This window comes from Lissotriton helveticus, chromosome 4_1 (assembly GCF_964261635.1).
Source record: "Lissotriton helveticus chromosome 4_1, aLisHel1.1, whole genome shotgun sequence".
Taxonomy (NCBI): domain Eukaryota; kingdom Metazoa; phylum Chordata; class Amphibia; order Caudata; family Salamandridae; genus Lissotriton; species Lissotriton helveticus.
Window position 1 is genome coordinate 1,167,963,445 of NC_136063.1, and position 18,015 is coordinate 1,167,981,459.

Here is an 18,015-nt window from a genome sequence, read left to right on the forward strand (position 1 = left end):
TTACATTGCTTTCAAGCAGCATGCACCCTGGCCCATGGGGTGGCAGGGAGAGGCCACCAGTGTTGCATTCAGAGGCAGAGCCTCCGGTATTAGAGTAAAGGCCAAGGAAAAAGAGGAAAGGGACCAGATCCATAGATAGTGACTAGGAATAGCGGGGTTGTTATTTTTTCTGTTTTCAAATGGACAAAGGCAGCTTCTTCTAAGAGATGACCCTGGGGAAAAGAGGGACATGTGGGGCTCTTATAAAAAAAATAATAATAAAGGCCTATTACCATTAATGTAGGAGGGGCTCTGGCACTGGGGCCAAGGGTGTGAGTGGCCACTGCATCCAAGTTATGGCTGGCTTACAACTAAAAGGGGAGAATGACCCCTTTGCTAATATTAGGGGCCAGGGCATGACTGTTGTATAGGGGAACAGGAACCCAAGCTGCAGGGAGAGTCGGATTTCAAGCTTTCCCCCTTTCTTTACACAAGGAGACAGAAAGTCTGCTTTGGTCCTCAGGCCTGCAGGAGATGGCTCAGTGGATTGGACTAAACAGACAGCTTGCTTGGCAGAGCTGCCTGCGTCATTGCTACTATACGTGCAGTCGCGCCAGGCCAAGCGTTATGATTGGCCAACTAAATTCCAATTAAGGTTGTGTTACCATCCTTTCTTGCTTGCATTAGGGCTCAGTGCATACTTGCTGTGCAGGAGTTGCCTTTTGGCCTCACAGTAATTATCCAGGGGAAGGTAAATTTGCAGCAAAGAAGCTGCCTTAGATGGGGTATCTGATAGGTAGAAGAAAGTGGGAAGGGGCAATATGGGAGCCCATGTCTTTAACAAAGGGCAGAGGAGACAGCTCACTTTGAACACTAGTAGCTATCCATAGTGAAAAAAGTATAACAGCAATGGGGTCCAGGGGTCTGATGGGCCAACTACATCACTTTTATGACTGATTTTATAAATCAAAAGGCCACAGGAGCTATTTTTCCTTGCTAATATTAGGGTCAAAGGTCCCTTTAATGAAAAAGGGGGAACAACAGGTTGGAGCTTTTTTTTCTCAAACAGAGGAGATGTGGCTCAATGGCGAAAGATGTTGTCTTTGGAACTGGGCACCGGGTTTAATTCATGACATCAGAGCTCAACATACATTTTATTTAAAGTTTTCCAGTGCACTTGTGCTGTCATTTTAACCATAACATTTTAAATTAAAAGAACACTGAAATTCAACCTTTACAGTTAACTGAAGTAACTATTACTTGACCCTGTCATGCACAGTCATGTAATAAACAATGTTTTTTCAGATGTCATCAATGATGTAATATATGAGGTCATAAGCAGTGCATGGCAAGGGTGCACGCTATAGCTACTTTAGTTAACTATAACTGGTGTATTCCAATGGTTTTATTAGTTAAAAATTGTTATATTTAAACTGACACTTTCTGTTAACTATAACATCATTTCTACCTTTGTTTTTTTCAGTGAATTTCTAAGTTTTTTTTATGTACAGCACAATATTATCAATCCTAACTATAATGGCACTTTTTTTTTTTTTTCAGTGAATTTCTCAGTTTTTTTCCTAAGGCAAAGTAACAATAGAAAGAGAAGTAGTTTTAAGTAAGGCAGACCTACTGCTTTGTCAAAGAGTCAGAATACCAACATATAAAATGCTGGCCTATTGGCTTTAGCAAGGAATCAGCACATCAACCTATATAAAGCAGATTTATTGGGCTTATATAAAACCACAACAAAATTATCAATAACCATTTTCCAAACTAATCCTTATAAATAATAATGGCAATGCAAAATAATTATTCTCACAAAAATATTCAATATGAAGCATTTGTATGCCAAACACCTATACATTTGTGTTTAAACCTTGTTTTAATACTCTTTAAGCCACAAAATGTAGCCATTGAACCAACCTCAATGGATCCTGGCACTCAGCTGAAGAGCAAACAGCTCCAGCTCGGAGTACTTTAAAAATAACAGTGATATCATCTAGGTTCATGCATTCAATCACCCAAGAGATTTGCAGTTTGTTTTTTTACTTTCCTGGGGGTTTGCTGATGCACATGCAAAGCATTATGGGTCACTCCCCAGGATGGAGCAGTAAATATTATTTAAGTGACCTTGCCGCATCAAAAGTGAAGCAGCGGAGCAGGTTTATTTTTTTACTAATTGGGTTTCTCGGTCCCACATAGGGCACCCATAGCCTATTTTTTTAGTTTGTAATGACACACTCCCTCACTGCCTATGATATATATATTTTTTTTAGTGGGTACCACAGTACCATCGGGGAATGATTGACATACATAATCTTTAAAGGCAGCAGATGAGGGCCCATAGCCCTTTCGGCCCTTCTAGCTGCCTCGCCAGCACCCATCCTGAGGCCCAGAAGGAGCCAGCTGCATTGTTTTTCTACCATCCACCTGGGAGCAGCATTTCTTTCTTCTCCTGGTCGATATGAGCAATTAGGAATTCTTTGCTCCTGCTCAACAGGAGTCTATCTGCCCTGCTGGGTGGGAGAAGGGAATAATTGTCCAGGGGATGAGGCTCCTGCGACACAATTGTATGACAGGCTTCTGGGGTATGGGGTCCCTAAGGCTCAACATGTCTCAGAGAGGGGAGAGACATACCCCCCCTCCTCAACCAAAAATGTATTGTGCCCTAGGGGATGGGGTCCCAAGGGCCATATCATGCTTGGGGACGGGGGGGCCAATGCCCCCTACCCAAATAAATATGGTGTTGACACCAGAGGATGCAGCCCCAGGGCCATAAAAAGGCTCGGGGAAGGGGACGCACACATGCCTCCTCCCTTTTTTTAATTAATAAATGATGTACCGACTTCCATGCCCTGGTCCATCCTGGGGGGCTTTCAATTGAAATGTGTAGGAGACCTCCTCTCTTTTTAAATCATTTTTACGATGATATTGTGGTATTATAGTGGCACTGTTAAAAATCAATTTTTGGCCGGGGGGGGGTCTTTCTGAGATCCCCACCATAATGAATAAGGGTGTCAGGATATCTCTACCCTGCCCTCTATATGTTTTTCATTAATTTTTTTAATGGATCACGTTTCTGAGTATTAAAATGGTTCCCAAACATCTTTGTTGATGTAAAGCAGCCACTTAGATCTGTTTTTTAATCTGTCGATCCCACTAACGCATTCCTCCAGGTGACAGGCACTATAGAAGGCACTGTGGCATTACTAGAACATTGATTGCATATCTCTGAGGTGTCTGGTGGGTAATCTGAGATGGATAAGGATAAGGATCCAGCGCAGATCACAGTTGTATTGAAAAAAGAGTGAAAGAGTGGTCCTAGTAGATTCGCCCAGGAGAGTCATAACGGGGATAACTATCACTATTTCTCTTAGTTTCGACTTCTTTCTATGCATGCTGCAAAGAACACATAGCAGGAAGAAACAGCCTCTCTGGATTATTTTTTCACAGGAAGCTGCCCCTTCCGGCACAAAAATAATCCTTCCTACAATGCAGGCATGGTGCAAGGGTGCCTGCATTGGTGCTAGGCAGCCCATTGTGCACCAGCACAGGGGAAGGGACAGGAATGCACCGTTTTGCCTTAATTACGGCACATTGCTGTCCTTTCCCAGTGACGCAGCACAGCAAGGTGACTTGCTGCCCTGCACCGCTTTTTTCATAAATATGGCCCAACATTTCTAGCTGGTTATAATGAGCACTGAGCATTGAAAAGAAAGCTTTAATGGCATTAGTAGCAATGTCAAGAGGAATGCCATTCGCTGATTAATACGATAGCACAGTTAATTAGTTTGGTTTAAAAGAGTAAGAATAAGAGTTCATTTCTTGCAGCACATTACAAATGAAATGTGATTGCTTTGAGCATGTCTCATACATTTAAACACTGCATCTCATTGAGTGTGGTGTTTTACTATTTAACTATCTACACAGATTTCACTTTTAATGTACGGACAAGGGGGCAGTCATTCTATCTTTAATTGCATTCAGTGGACAAGAGAGATTCATAGAAATTGCAATTGTCTGAGTAAAACCAGGGTCTAAGTTGAGGGAACGGATTTGTTCGGCAGTTGTCCATTATGTACCTACAAGAAAGTACAGACCTATTTAGTTTCTAGTGAATTGTATGCTTGTTCCACTCAGAAGTGAAGTCTGCAGTACAGTTCTTCTAAATGGTTTAAACCAAATTCAGAATGGCTAATCTATGAGAAGAGATATTTGGACACATATTTATATATGTGCTTGTGTGTAATTCTCTGCTAAGAGGCAAATCAGCAAACAAATGTAAAGTTACTGTTAGTAACTTTATGCATGTGTTATAGTTGTAAAGCATCCAAAAGTAGTTCTACACATTGCAAGCGTAGATCTTTGTGAATATATGTCATTATAATGCATATGTTACATCGCATGCCATTACAGCACAGTCGTTACAAAGACCCAGTTGTTACATCACATACGTTTACATCACAAGTCGTTACAACCACTTGCTGTAGGGGGCATGCTGGATTTAGGAATAGTATATTTTACGATTCCTACTCCAGTTTGTGCAACAGCAGGGAAGCAAGTCGTTGTAATGACGTGCGATGTAATTGTATGCGATGTACTACAAAAATACCAGAGGGTCTGAAAAATGAACGCGAGACACTTAAACAACAAGAAATCTAATCACCATCCCTCGTGTATGGTCCACAACCAGTCACCTGTCACCCAACCCCCTTGGTAGTCAGGAAAAGATGCCCATCAGTCACCATACGAAACCGCCCTTCATCATTTGGGTTTCTTATTGAGACCACCGTAGAGGATGCCACTAGTCTATCACGAGAAAGGCCCAGATATTAGAGAAGCCTTAATCGTTCAGACAGATCTCCCGTGGTCTTCCTACTCATTTGTAAGAATGTAAATACAACAAGGACTGATGTTGCAGTGCAAAAAGATTGTGCCTGATTTGCTGAAACATGTCGACCCTAACACATATCTAGACAATCTATAATGTTGTGATTGTCTCTAACTACTTTTTAATATTGGTATAGTGGGTAACAACAGAATAAAGTTTTCAGTGCCCACTAATTCAATTTTAATTCACTTTTTTCTCTCACACACAATTTTTTGCACTGCAACATCAGTCCTTGTTGTATTTACATTCTTACAAATGAGTAGGAAGACCACGGGAGATCTGTCTGAATGATTAAGGCTTCTCTAATATCTGGGCCTTTCTCGTGATAGACTAGTGGCATCCTCTACGGTGGTCTCAATAAGAAACCCAAATGATGAAGGGCGGTTTCGTATGGTGACTGATGGGCATCTTTTCCTGACTACTATGGGGGTTGGGGTGACAGGTGACTGGTTGTGGACCATACACGAGGGATGGTGATTAGATTTCTGGTTGGTTAAGTGTCTCGCGTTAATTTTTCAGACCCTCTGGTATTTTTGTAGTATATTGTATATTTGGGGCTTACCAGAGCTTGGTCTTTAAATCCCCACCCAGACCCTAACCTAACTGTTGTTATATTGTATGCGATGTAACAACACAGTCGTTTTAACAACTGCGTTGTAATGGCATGCGATGTAATGCATGCAAAGTAAACAATGTCTTCCAATCTTTGCCTAAGTTATGTTGAACTACAAATTGAAAAGAATAGGTAAAGAATCACCACCTGAAGAAAATAATACAAACCCAAGCTACATTACTAATGTGCACCCCACTTAGCAGACTTAATCAGGATCCAACCTGTGCTACTATGGCACAAAATATGGTCATCTGAACATACTGTTTTAAATCGAGCAATAATCTGTAAACCCACGGTGTTAAGGAACCAATTGATTTTGACTAGTGTTTACATGCAACCATATTTAATTAACATCTATAACTCTTGTCATCGGTTTGTGCTCACACGTTTTTGGCTGGATATTTTTCATCATTTAATCAGTTTTCCCATTGTTATTAATTGGTCAGCCGATCTGGGGTATTGTACGTGTGACGACATTTCACCCCAGAATACTATGCACACCTTTTTTCCTTTGTAAACACTTCTCTGGTTTGAGACAGAAATTTATAAACCCCTTGATATTAAAGCTGGGCTTCAGATACTGTCGTCCGGCGTAAACATACTTGCAAATGCTACCAGACATTTTTACGTGATTTGTAATGTCGCGCTTTTTGTTGACTGTTATAAGTCGTAGGAAACAGCTGTAAATCGTAACTATATCATTGAGATACTATGTTAGTCTTTTTAATATTTTAAGTTATCATTTTAAATAAGGATGAATTTTGTATAAATGTTTTTAACTTGAATTTTTGGTCTTTCTTAAACCATTGTAGTGATGTATTTTGTAGCTTTTATGACACACTTTGTGATCTCGAATAAAGCTTATTTTGAGGTGACCTCATAAAGCCCTCACCCTGAGCTCTTCTCATTGCCCCTTGTGCTGCAAGACACTGTGGAGCCAGACTTCAGCTACTAGTGTTTTTCGTGTCATTGTTTTGTGTGTGTCTTTGCTTGTTTAGCACATGGAATGTGTTGTGATGTGTATTTGAGTGTGTTTAGGGCAGTGTTAGTTATTTTTTTATAATGTATTTACAATTTACATTTTTGTAATTTTCTAGGTATGCACGTCTATTTTGTGTATAATTCTATTGTGTGATTTCTGTGGTTGTTTGCAATGTCTACAGTTTGAAGGTAAACTACTACTTTAACCTTAATTTATTTTAAGCTGTTGGAAAGGTATTTTTGCTGGTAATATTAGTTCCTGCCTCCATTGAATTCTATGTCATTCTTTGCAGTAATTGTGAGTGGTTTGGTGAATGCTTTTCTTTGAATTTTGGTTCAAGTAGATTTGAGCCTGTTTGAGTTGTAGTACTAAGGGAGAAGATGTGTGTCTAATGTTTGTGAATTGCAACTGACTTACTCATTTGCCATGTGTTTTGTTAGCATGTCCTCCATGTGCCCTTCCTTAATTTTTCCTTTTCTGCTTCACGTTGTTATATATATATATATATACTTCCCATTGACAAGCCACCACACCTTGCCACTATTACATTTACAGCTAAAAGATAGAACCGTGCTTGTGGACCGCTATATGCACTCTAGGGAGTCTATGGGACCGCTACACCCATACCTAATTGAATTGCATGTATGAGTGGGTGAAGTAGTATTAATGCACATACTTATAAACACCGTTCTGAAAAAACGTAATTACAATTTATTGTGAAGTATATAATTTCTTCCTGGGTTTGACATTTTCGTGCTTTCCCTCAATGTGAGGTACAAAAACATAGTCAAAAGAGGTAGAAGTGATGTTGTGAGCCACAGAGCAGGTGGCTACATGAAATAGCTGGACTGTGCTGGATATGTCATAAGTGTTCTTTCTAATGTCTTTGGATGTGTATGTACAGCATTTCAGTGATCGGTAATGTTGGAAGTTCTGTGAAAGTTAACTGTAAAACATATCTGTGATTCTCTTATTAGATGTATGTGATATGTCATGTATATTTTGTTATATTGTGCATTGGATTGACCACTGGGAATAAAAGCTATTTAACCCCTTGTAGGACTTAACATTTCGGTGCATAGATCAGATAGCAATCATTTAGTTTGAATAAAATAAGTTACTATTTCATGTATCATTTCATATCATGAAAGGGCTGGTGTGACAAGGCTTGGATGTTAACAGTGACATGTGAGAGTTGTGTACACAGCTAACATTACGCGAACACATCAGAGTTGTGGGCACAGCTAACGATGTAGAGTCTTTAGGATTATGAGCAGATCATGAGCGCTAGTGGTTCTGGGAGGACTTTAAACAGAAAAAATGCTAGTAGCTGGGAGGTGTTAAAGTGTGGTTATTAAAGTTATGATGCAATGCCTGCAATTTGTGATTTTATGGCACGACACGGAGGCCATATTATGCAAATCTCCTTTATTACTACAGCCCAGTAGCAACAATGAGAATGGGAACATAGAACACTCATGAACATTCTAGACAACTACATAGTCCCATCGCGACCAGCCATCTTCCTTCTTTGTTGCTGCTGCTCAGAAAGATAAGTAATACCTTATGAACATTCATAACCTTAAATGCATTCTATGTGATTATTTGGTTTATTAATTGATATAACCTTATTTGAAGGTTTTACTTTCTCTAAGTTAACCTTTGGAATAATTATTTGTATAACTATTTAAATAACTATTGTTATCCTTATTGAGGGAATCGAACTGTAAACTGATTGACCTTAAATGCCTTGCTTGTTTAATTTGCGTGTCTATAAGCGCTTCCTCCTTCCTCTCAATTCGGAGAACTATTAACCTAATCCCTTTCGGTTTCTTTCACCGCCTTTCTCTCCGGTCCCATTTGGATCGGATTAGACTTACATATTTGTTTATCCGACTCGTAATCTCTCTATTTACTCGTAATTGAACTTTCTTCTAACCATTCCCACAATTGATTTTCCAATATTTAATGTACTTTTCCTAGTACTGCAATGTTACATTACGTTAGTATGACTTTTTAAAAAATAATCACTCACTTGCGCGTCTCGCGCTCCGGTCTGTATAACGGCATCAACGCGTCCTCCGACTACCCTCTTCAGATGCTACGCAAAGCTTCTCACAAAGGCCCGGCTTAGAGGAAAATACATTGGCGGGCGGCCACGCATACGACGTTGTGCGTGGTGGCCATTTTTACGAAATGGGAAACTTTAAACTCGTCCTATGTGACGGACATTTTATTAGTTTGAGACATTTCGATTTCCCTTGATACTCGACAGTTTTTTCTCACTAAACTGCCGATCTTTACAAAGAGTGACATCTCTTCCACCGATTCGCACGATCAGGTCATAACTCTCTCTCTCCCTGATTTTACTCTAATCTAGCTTTTTAAATTAAATATTAAAATATTACTAAGGTATTAAATTAGTAAAAAATTAATTAGGACATAACTAATTAACCTATTCCTCTCCACTAAAATGTCTGAACCCCTAATTAATATTGAAGATAAATTGGAAAATTTAGTCAATAAGGCCCTTGAAAAAGCCCTAGGATCCCTTGATGAAACAATCAGCAAAAAAATAGAAGCCTTCTCTCTTAAGTCCCCACGCCCTTCCACCAGTACCCAAAGAGAAGGAGCAGTTGAGGCTCCAAAAAAGAGGATGCTAGGAGGTAAACGTAAGGACTCAAAGAAAGTCAAGTCCTCCACACCAAAAGAAGCCAAAACATCAGCTCCTCCATCACACTTTTTAAGCAGTGAAAAGACTGGTGCCTCGGGCATCCTATGTGGGCAAGATTCAGGCCCAGAGCTTCCAATAAATATCGATAGTGAAGGCAGTGATTACAATTCCGAGCTAGGGATTGATCTGTCATGCTCTTCGGGTTTCAACATGGATGTGGAAGAGGCACCTAAGGAGACTGGAAGCTCGGAAGAGGCTTCAAGAACCTCACAATCAAATATGGGACTTTTGGACCCGTTTGGAGATCTAATGTTCAATCCGCTACTAATTAAACACCCTTTGTCCCCCGAATGGGCTCCTTCACAACATGTAGCCGACTACATAACCTACTGGTTAAGGAAGGATATCCCACAAGAGGTTAGAGCAATACTGCGCTCAGAATGCCCCAGACCTAACCTCCCCAAGGACAGTGACATCTGAACTGGACCCTAAAGTTGTGGCATTTATAACTAAGTCTTCAAGAGACCCCAGAAAGGGCATAGATAAAGGTTTAAAGTCATGCCAAGACCGTCTCCTCAACGTCATTGGACCCCTTACAAAAATCTTTGAATTGGCAGAATCAGCATATTTGGATGACTCTCTTGTAGACCCTAAAGAGTTAAGAGAGTGGATCCAAAGAGCCATATGCCTGGTCGGCAATGCCAATACCGCTCTCTCCACTGAGAGAAGAAAAGGGGTACTCTTTAAGATAGACCCAAAACTTATCGAACTTGCCAAAAACGATAGGGGACCAGAATCAAATGGCCTTCTCTTTGGGGAAGATTTTATCAAAGACATGGCCAAATACGTTGGCGCATTTAATTCGATTCAAAAATCTCAAAAGGACATTAAAAAAGTGTTCCAAGATCGTGTTTTCACCAGGGCCGGGAGAATGCGGGGTCGTTTCCCCGGCCGAGGAAACTCCTCATCAAGACCCTTCATTGCACGTGGCGGAAGGTACAACAGCAACTTCGGATCTCACCAATTCTATCCCCAAAGACAAAGATCCCGTGCTCGTGGCACATTCAGAGGTGAAAGAAGACAGCGGTCCTTCTCTACGGGTAGGAACCTCGAAAGACCCTTCTGTTACCCCTCCAAAGGTGGGAGGGAGATTACGTTTATTCGCACAGAATTGAGATTTAGTGACCAAAGACCCTTGGATCCTACAGACAGTGAGAGGCTACAGAATAGATTTTATAGATTTACCATTCCCAAAAAGAATTCCACATGAAATTTCTTTTTCAGAAAAAGACAAAACCCTAGTCTCCCAAGAGGTTCAAGACCTATTAAAGAAAGGTGCCATTATCAAAGCTCACTACTTAGGTTACCTCAGCAATATTTTCTTAGTAGAGAAGAAAAACAAGGAACAAAGACCAGTAAGAAACTTAAAAGGTCTAAATCAGTGGGTTGTATACCAACACTTCAAAATGGAAGGGATTCACCTTCTGAGAGACATTCTAAGGAAAGGGGACTGGCTAACCAGGCTAGATCTAAAAGATGCCTACCTAACAATTCCAATTTGGGAACCTCACCAAAAATACCTCCAATTTACCTGGCAGGGAAATCTATTTCAATTCTGCAGCCTCCCCTTCGGTCTGTCATTATCCCCTTGGTGTTTCACCAAAGTACTCCGACCCATAACCACCTGGCTCAGAGAAAGGGGCGTGAGGCTAATTATATACCTCAACGACATCCTTATAATGGCCCAATCAAAAAAGACGGTGTCTCTTCACACCGACCTCACAATACAACTCCTAGAACATCTAGGGTTCGTCATAAACACAAAGAAATCTTGTGTGATTCCGAGTCAACAGACTCAATTTCTGGGTTTCATGGTAGATACTGTAAAAACAGAATTAAGACTTCCGGGAACTCTAATCTTACTGTGCCCTTTTACCTTCACTGACTGCTGCCGTTCTTCCTCAGCCCGAGGTTGGAAACTGCCTGGGGACCTGCCCGCCCACCTCCCGCCGCCTGACTCCCTCTGTCATCCCGGGGTCTGGCCGCCGAGCGGAGCGTGGGAGGGGCATAAAGACTACAAGACCCAGCAACCCTAGTGGCACACACCGCGAGCTTTGCGCGCCGGGAGGCGCTTCAATCCTGCATCACCCCGGTCGAGGGGGGGAACTCTAATCTTACTGTGCCCTTTTACCTTCACTGACTGCTGCCTCAGCCCGAGGTTGGAAACTGCCTGGGGACCTGCCCGTCCGCCTCCCGCCGCCTGACTCCCTCTGTCATCCCGGGGTCTGGCCGCCGGGCGGAGCGTGGGAGGGGCACAAAGACTACAAGACCCAGCAACCCTAGCGGCACACACCGCGAGCTTTGCGCGCCAGGAGGCACTTAAATCCTGCATCACCCCCGCCTCGCGGGACGCCGGGCGAAGCCCGGGCCAAGGGCGGGCCCGTTTTAGCCTGTTATAGACTGGTAAGACTAGACTGGGCCACGTCCCTTACATTTTCGTTTTTGAGACTCGTGATTTGACTGTTCGCACCCTTTTGAACTTTTTCATATCTTGTTACAGTTTTATTATACTTATATTCATCTGTGTTAAGTCATGACAAGATGGACAAGAAGCAAAACGGCGCAGAGCGTTGCGCAGATATCAGGCCCAATAGATCTTTTTATAACCAGGACCAATGAGGCAATCGATCAGAGCATAATTATGTTAGAGCGTAGAGTGTCCCAGGATCTGGCTATAGCGAGAAGGTCTTCTTTGGGCCCCCTCGCTTCTGACATGACACCGATCCAACCAGGGCCGATTATTCCCCTATTAATACCATCTGATACCCTAGCACAGATTCACACAATCCCTAGTTCTGTGGATCTGTCTGCCACCCAATTGTCCCTCGATTCGCATCTAACCGACGACCTAGAAAAAACACCTGATCTACAGCAATGTCAAACTCTTGTAGGATCTTCAGAAAAGCAAGTTATAGGGAAGAGGGAGGGTGCTATAGCAAAACGGGCGAGGGGAACAATGACCAACTCCAACCCAAATAAAACCATACCGTCTTTTAATACCCTCACGCAGGGCCTAAATCAGCCCATCCTGAGCCCTTCAAAGGCTAGTAACACCCCTCTAACAAATAGTTCTGGATTAGCTCAGAATACAAAAATCACAGGGGATGGGGGGGGTTCATGCACCATATTCAAAACATGCGAATCCAACACGCATCTATTAAAGAGTATGGGGGAACTTTTTAAACGCTATTTACAGCCAGTGGAACGCAGCTTGATGAACATCGAAAAACAGCTAGCGAAGTTGAATACACCACCTTTCAGCCAGAAATCGCTAGGTCTTTCTACTACAGGGGGGGGGATCTTAAAATTACCAGCAACTCAGCCCCTCCAGTTCCACCCGATGTCTGCACCAAACTGACACAATTTGTGAACGTTCCACACGTCCAATCAGAACGTAAAAAAACACAAGATTTACCGCAGGCCCCTCCTGGAGTAGGGCCGGCAAAGCCCAATCTAACACAAAATATCCCCCAGGCCACCCCTGTTCTGTCTAAAGACCCAATCCACACACCCAAGCCGAAAGCCACTCCGCTTACATCCTCTAAAGAGCTGGCCCCAAAGCCCCTCGGAGCCGGGAAGAAGGGGGCAAGGTTTAGGCGTCCAACTCACTTACCACCGGAGGCAACACCATTTACTGTCATTCTTACCGGGGTTCCGGAGTTGTCAGACAATGCAGACGAACCCCCTTGGTCCCTTCCAAACAAGGTGCTGCAGTGGTTGAGCATAAATAAACCCCATCAACCACCAAATCATAGTAGAATATCATCAGTACAAAGAGTACCGTGGATTGGAGATTCAAGAAAAAGTATACAGGGTGATTGTATTATAATCAACTGTGATGACCCCGCAACGGTTGACTACATTTGCTCATGGCCTGCTCTGGTCAAAAAGGGAGGGATTGATGCTCATCGCCTATTCTTTTTTTACCCTCCATTAAACACCTATGACTACAGGGAAACGTCAAGCTGGGATGAAGGCCCGGACTGGTCTTGGAACCAAGTGGGCCGCTGGAATAGGAACAGGGCTAGGGACTGGGAAGTCCGATCCTGGTTTCCTAGAAAAGATCAGTTTAACCTTGAAGGGTGGAGGGGCTTTCCAACCAGAAACAGATATGACTGCTTGGAGATGGTCGATTGACCAATAGGGCACGAAATCGGGGTAAAACAGGTCGCTAGAACCATCTCTGTTTTTCCAACCGGTAGAGCCCCCAAAGTCAGTAACAAAAAACACTCTCCAAGTCACATCAGCGTAGCCCTGTCAGACACTAACCATGTCCCCATATCGCCATTAGTATCACCAGCACAATCTCTTACATACCAAACAGTTATGTGCTCCTCATTTGAGGGGCCTGATGTAATTGTTGCTAATGAGGAACACAATATAGCCTCCTATGACGCATCAAGTACTGGACTTATAGTTCCGATAGGGAATAGCCCCAGTAATTGTGCGAGCTCACATCTACCGGAAAAGGAACTAAGTCAATTAGTGAGGAGAGACAGGGGGTCCTTAACAACGTGGAATGTTGCAGGTCTTTCAAAAAAATCGAAGGACCCAACATTCCTATCCTTCGCTGATAAATTTGATATCTTATGCCTACAGGAGTGTTGGGATCAGGAGGAGTCCCACATAGAGGGTCTCCGTACCTTCTTTACCCCGTCTTCTCAAGGTAACCGAGGTAGGGGTTCTGGAGGCCTTTGCACGTATGTCTCTAATCTCTCTAAACTGACAGTGAAAAGATTAGTGAACGAGGGGGAAAATCATAAAGAGTGCAAACTTCTACAGGGCTTCTCTGTTAAAGGGAAAGGGAGGAGTTTTCTCCTGATTAACTTATACAATAACACCATGAAAGAGGAAGCCAAAGTGTTCATAGATGATTTGATACTCATCTTAAATAGAGGCAGGAGAGAGACTGACTGTATACGTATAGCGGGAGATTTCAATTGCCACCTACGCCCACATAGTGGCCTAGACATATGTGGCATTACAAATCTAAAAGGGGAGCCCAGCACGCATTTCGAACACTCTGTCCATGGTAACATGCTAAACCAACTAATGCATGATTGGGACCTGGGCTACGCAAATGAACTTTGCGAGCCCATGACTGACCTCCGTCCAACCTTCCATGGTCATGGATCAGGTACTATTATAGATTTCATGTTGCTGTCTAATAGCAATCAGGGATCTGTATAAGGTTATGTAACAGAAGACCTGGCTATGAGTGACCATTTTCCTATCAGCCTTAGTCTTGCTGCAGGCACCCATGTTAGCCATGCAACAGGTTTATCTGAAAGATTATACTGTCATTCAATCTCCTTGACCAGAAGAAATGGATATGCTATTAAATGGGCTAAGGTAGACCCCAAACAATTCCTAAAGGATGTAATCACGGAAGAGCGAGAGCACTTTATGACATGTTTGGAGCAACATCCCAACCCACATAGGATCAGAGTGGCCTATGATAAGATAGTAGCCACCATTAATGATAAACTGACCAGGAAACGTAAAAATGTCGAGTCAACGAGATTAAGCGGCTGGTTTAATTCCGCCTGCTCTAGAGCCCATAAAGCTCTTCTACAGGCCTTAAAATCTCTACCGAAAGATATCGAGTTAGTAAAAAAAGCTAGACTGGATTATAAACAGGCAATTCAAAATAGGAAAACTGAACTTAAAAACAATTCCTGGGAAGCGCTAATCAAGGCTAGCGCCCTTCGGGATAACATTGCCTTCTGGAGAGAAGTCAATGCCCCGTACTTCGCAGAGAGAAGGACCGATTCCCTTGAGGTAGCAATAGCTGAGGACGTTTGGGTTAGCCACTTCATGGCATTATATAAAAATGACGAATTACCAGCGACAAATCGCCTTGCGATCCCATCACACACTAATACCGTCCCGCAATCTGAAGCCCCCCATATCACAGACATTTTCCCATTAAATATAATCTTTTCCCCACTAGAGGTTGAGCAGGCTATTCGAGAGAGCGCTAATTCTAAAGCCCCAGGCCCAGATGGTATTCCCATCGATCTATATAAAGAAAACATGGACCTCTGGGCTCCGCTCCTCACTAATGTATTAAATACCTATAGTCAAACTGGTTTCCCCGACACATGGCAAGAAGCCATTGTAATTCCAATCTTTAAAAAAGGCAATAGACAGGACCCACAATGCTATAGGCCAATATCTCTGCTCGATACTCTGATGAAAGTGGCAGGCAGAGTATTACTTACCAAATTACAATCTTGGGCTAAAATGGAAGGGGTTCTTTCTAAGTTTCAATACGGTTTTAAACAAGGGCTCGGCACAGTTGAGCAGGGACTCAATTTGGCCTTAATAACCAGTAAATACATGGTGGTTAAAAAAGGGAACCTATTCATGACGTTTGTCGATTTAAGCTCGGCTTTCGATTGCTTGAATCACAAAATGTTATGGAATACCCTGTCCAATTTGGGGGTGGACCCTCTTCTGTTGAATTTTATAAAGGAACTTTACAGAGGTGCAGGAGCAACGGTCCGTTATGGAAAAAACGGCGAACGCACTAAGAAGTTCCCCATAGAAAAGGGCGTTCGACAGGGCTGCATCCTCGCACCATTCCTTTTTAACGTGTATATTAACGAAGGGGCAGAATTTCTGACTAATTTGGAAGTTGATTACCCCAAAATCAATGGCTCGCCGGTACCATTATTACTGTATGCTGACGATGCGGTAATAATGTCACGCACTCAGATGGGCCTACAAAAGGCTTTAACCGGCTTTTCAGCGTTTATGGGCTCCAGAGGCCTAAAGATCAATGTGGGTAAAACTTTCACTATGTGTTGTACTTCAAAAAAGAGCGCCAGAACAGACTGCAAAACTTTTGTTAATCAGACAAAGATAGGCTGAACCAAAACTTTTTCTTATTTGGGCATTACTTTTAATAATAGGGGATCTTGGTCGACAGCTATCTCCACACGCAACCTGGCATTCTCCCGTACCATTGGTGCAGTAAAACAATTTGCTAAGAGACTGGGTGGAAAACCCACTGATACTCTGCTTAAGATCTATGCAGCTAAATGTGTCTCGACTGCGACCTATGGGGCTGGCATCTGGGGGACGGCCGATTGCTCACAAATCCAACTTGCTGAAAATGCTTTTTTTAGGTACTTGCTAGCTGTCCCAAGATCAATTTCCACAACTATATGTCATAAAGAATTAGATCGGGTTCACATCACAGACCTAATTAAGATAAGACCTGTTATGTTGTGGCACAAGGTATGGTCCTCTAAGGCCACAGATTTCAGTAGGGAAGTGATTCAAGACTGTATGAACCAATCAGCAGCTAGGAAGTTCACCTGGCTCCATTATGTAAAAAAAAATTTGAATTCCATCGGCCACCCAGAACTCTATGCAACGCCCAGCTCATGCGCATTATTTAAAAAAAAGTTCTAAAGGACACCTGCCTTGAGTTGTTAGAAGACAGGCGGTGGTATTTGGATGGAAACAAGTCCACAATCATTTCTCATCATCGCATTCTACACGGTCCAGTCTTACACCCATACTTGGCCCCGACTCTCACGAGCTACTCTAGAATGCTCCTAACGAGGATGAGAACTGATTGTTTTTACAGGCTTATATCCTTCCCTGATCAAAATGACTGGTCTGCCACGTTAATAAAGTGTCCCTGTGATGAATCATCTACTCAGTCAAACATCCACTGCATCTTTTTTGTAAATACTATGAATGGGGCAGAAAAAGGTATTTGTTGCCCCTATTAAAGACGTGGGGTTTGAGGCAATGTAAACTAGCTTTGATCAGATTTTACATGTTGCAAGATGAACTCACTATGGTCACGGCCGTTACATTCCTGAAATATGTAATCAGATGTAGATGCTCAATGGCATAATGACTATGGGACTGTACTCTATCAACTACGTCGGCTCTTTCTTTTTTTTAACGTGTTCTTCTATCCAAAGAAAGAAGGCTTAATGCACCCTTATTCTTATTTGTTTTTATGTAACATAATGTTTTTAAATTATGTCAAGGGATTTTTGGATGAATTGTTACTCCTTTTGTAAATTGTTTTTTATGTGCTTTTATGGTCTTTTAACAAATACCGAATAAAGCTATCTTTGACTTGAGTTGACTTCCGTCAGACAAAGTCAGGAAAGTCAGGAAGGAAATACGAAAATTACTCAGTCTACACCTCTTCCCTCTGAGGCTTTTGGCAAAAACTCCTAGGTTTACTCTCTTCAACAATTCAAGCAATATTTCCGGGACCCTTACATTACCGGGCACTTCAGAGATTAAAAGCCAGATCCCTGAGATTGAATCACTCTTACTCTCATCTGATCTCCCTAGATCTAGACTCGAAGACAGAACTCCTGTGGTGGTTGAAGAATATGGAAGCATGGAATGGCAGAGCCATTTTCGGGGAGACACCAGATCTAATAATAGAATCCGACGCGAGTTTACAAGGATGGGGAGCGAGATGTGGGAACTTATCTGCAGGAGGCCAATGGACTCCTCAAGAGAAGAGATTGCACATCAATTGTTTGGAGTTATTAGCCGGTTCATTTGCAATACGCTGTTTCACTCAGAATTCAGCCAAATGCTGTGTAACACTTCGGATGGACAATGTCTCTGCAGTACGTTACGTCAGCAAACTAGGAGGTCCGCATTCCAAGGGTTTGTCGGACCTTGCAATAGGTTTCTGGGATTTCTGTTTGAACAAAGGAATTTCTGTAGTGGCAGAACACATTCCTGGGCTGAACAATGGCATAGCAGATTGGTTCTGGAGGAACTTCAAGGACTCCAGCAATTGGAAACTAGACAGACAAATT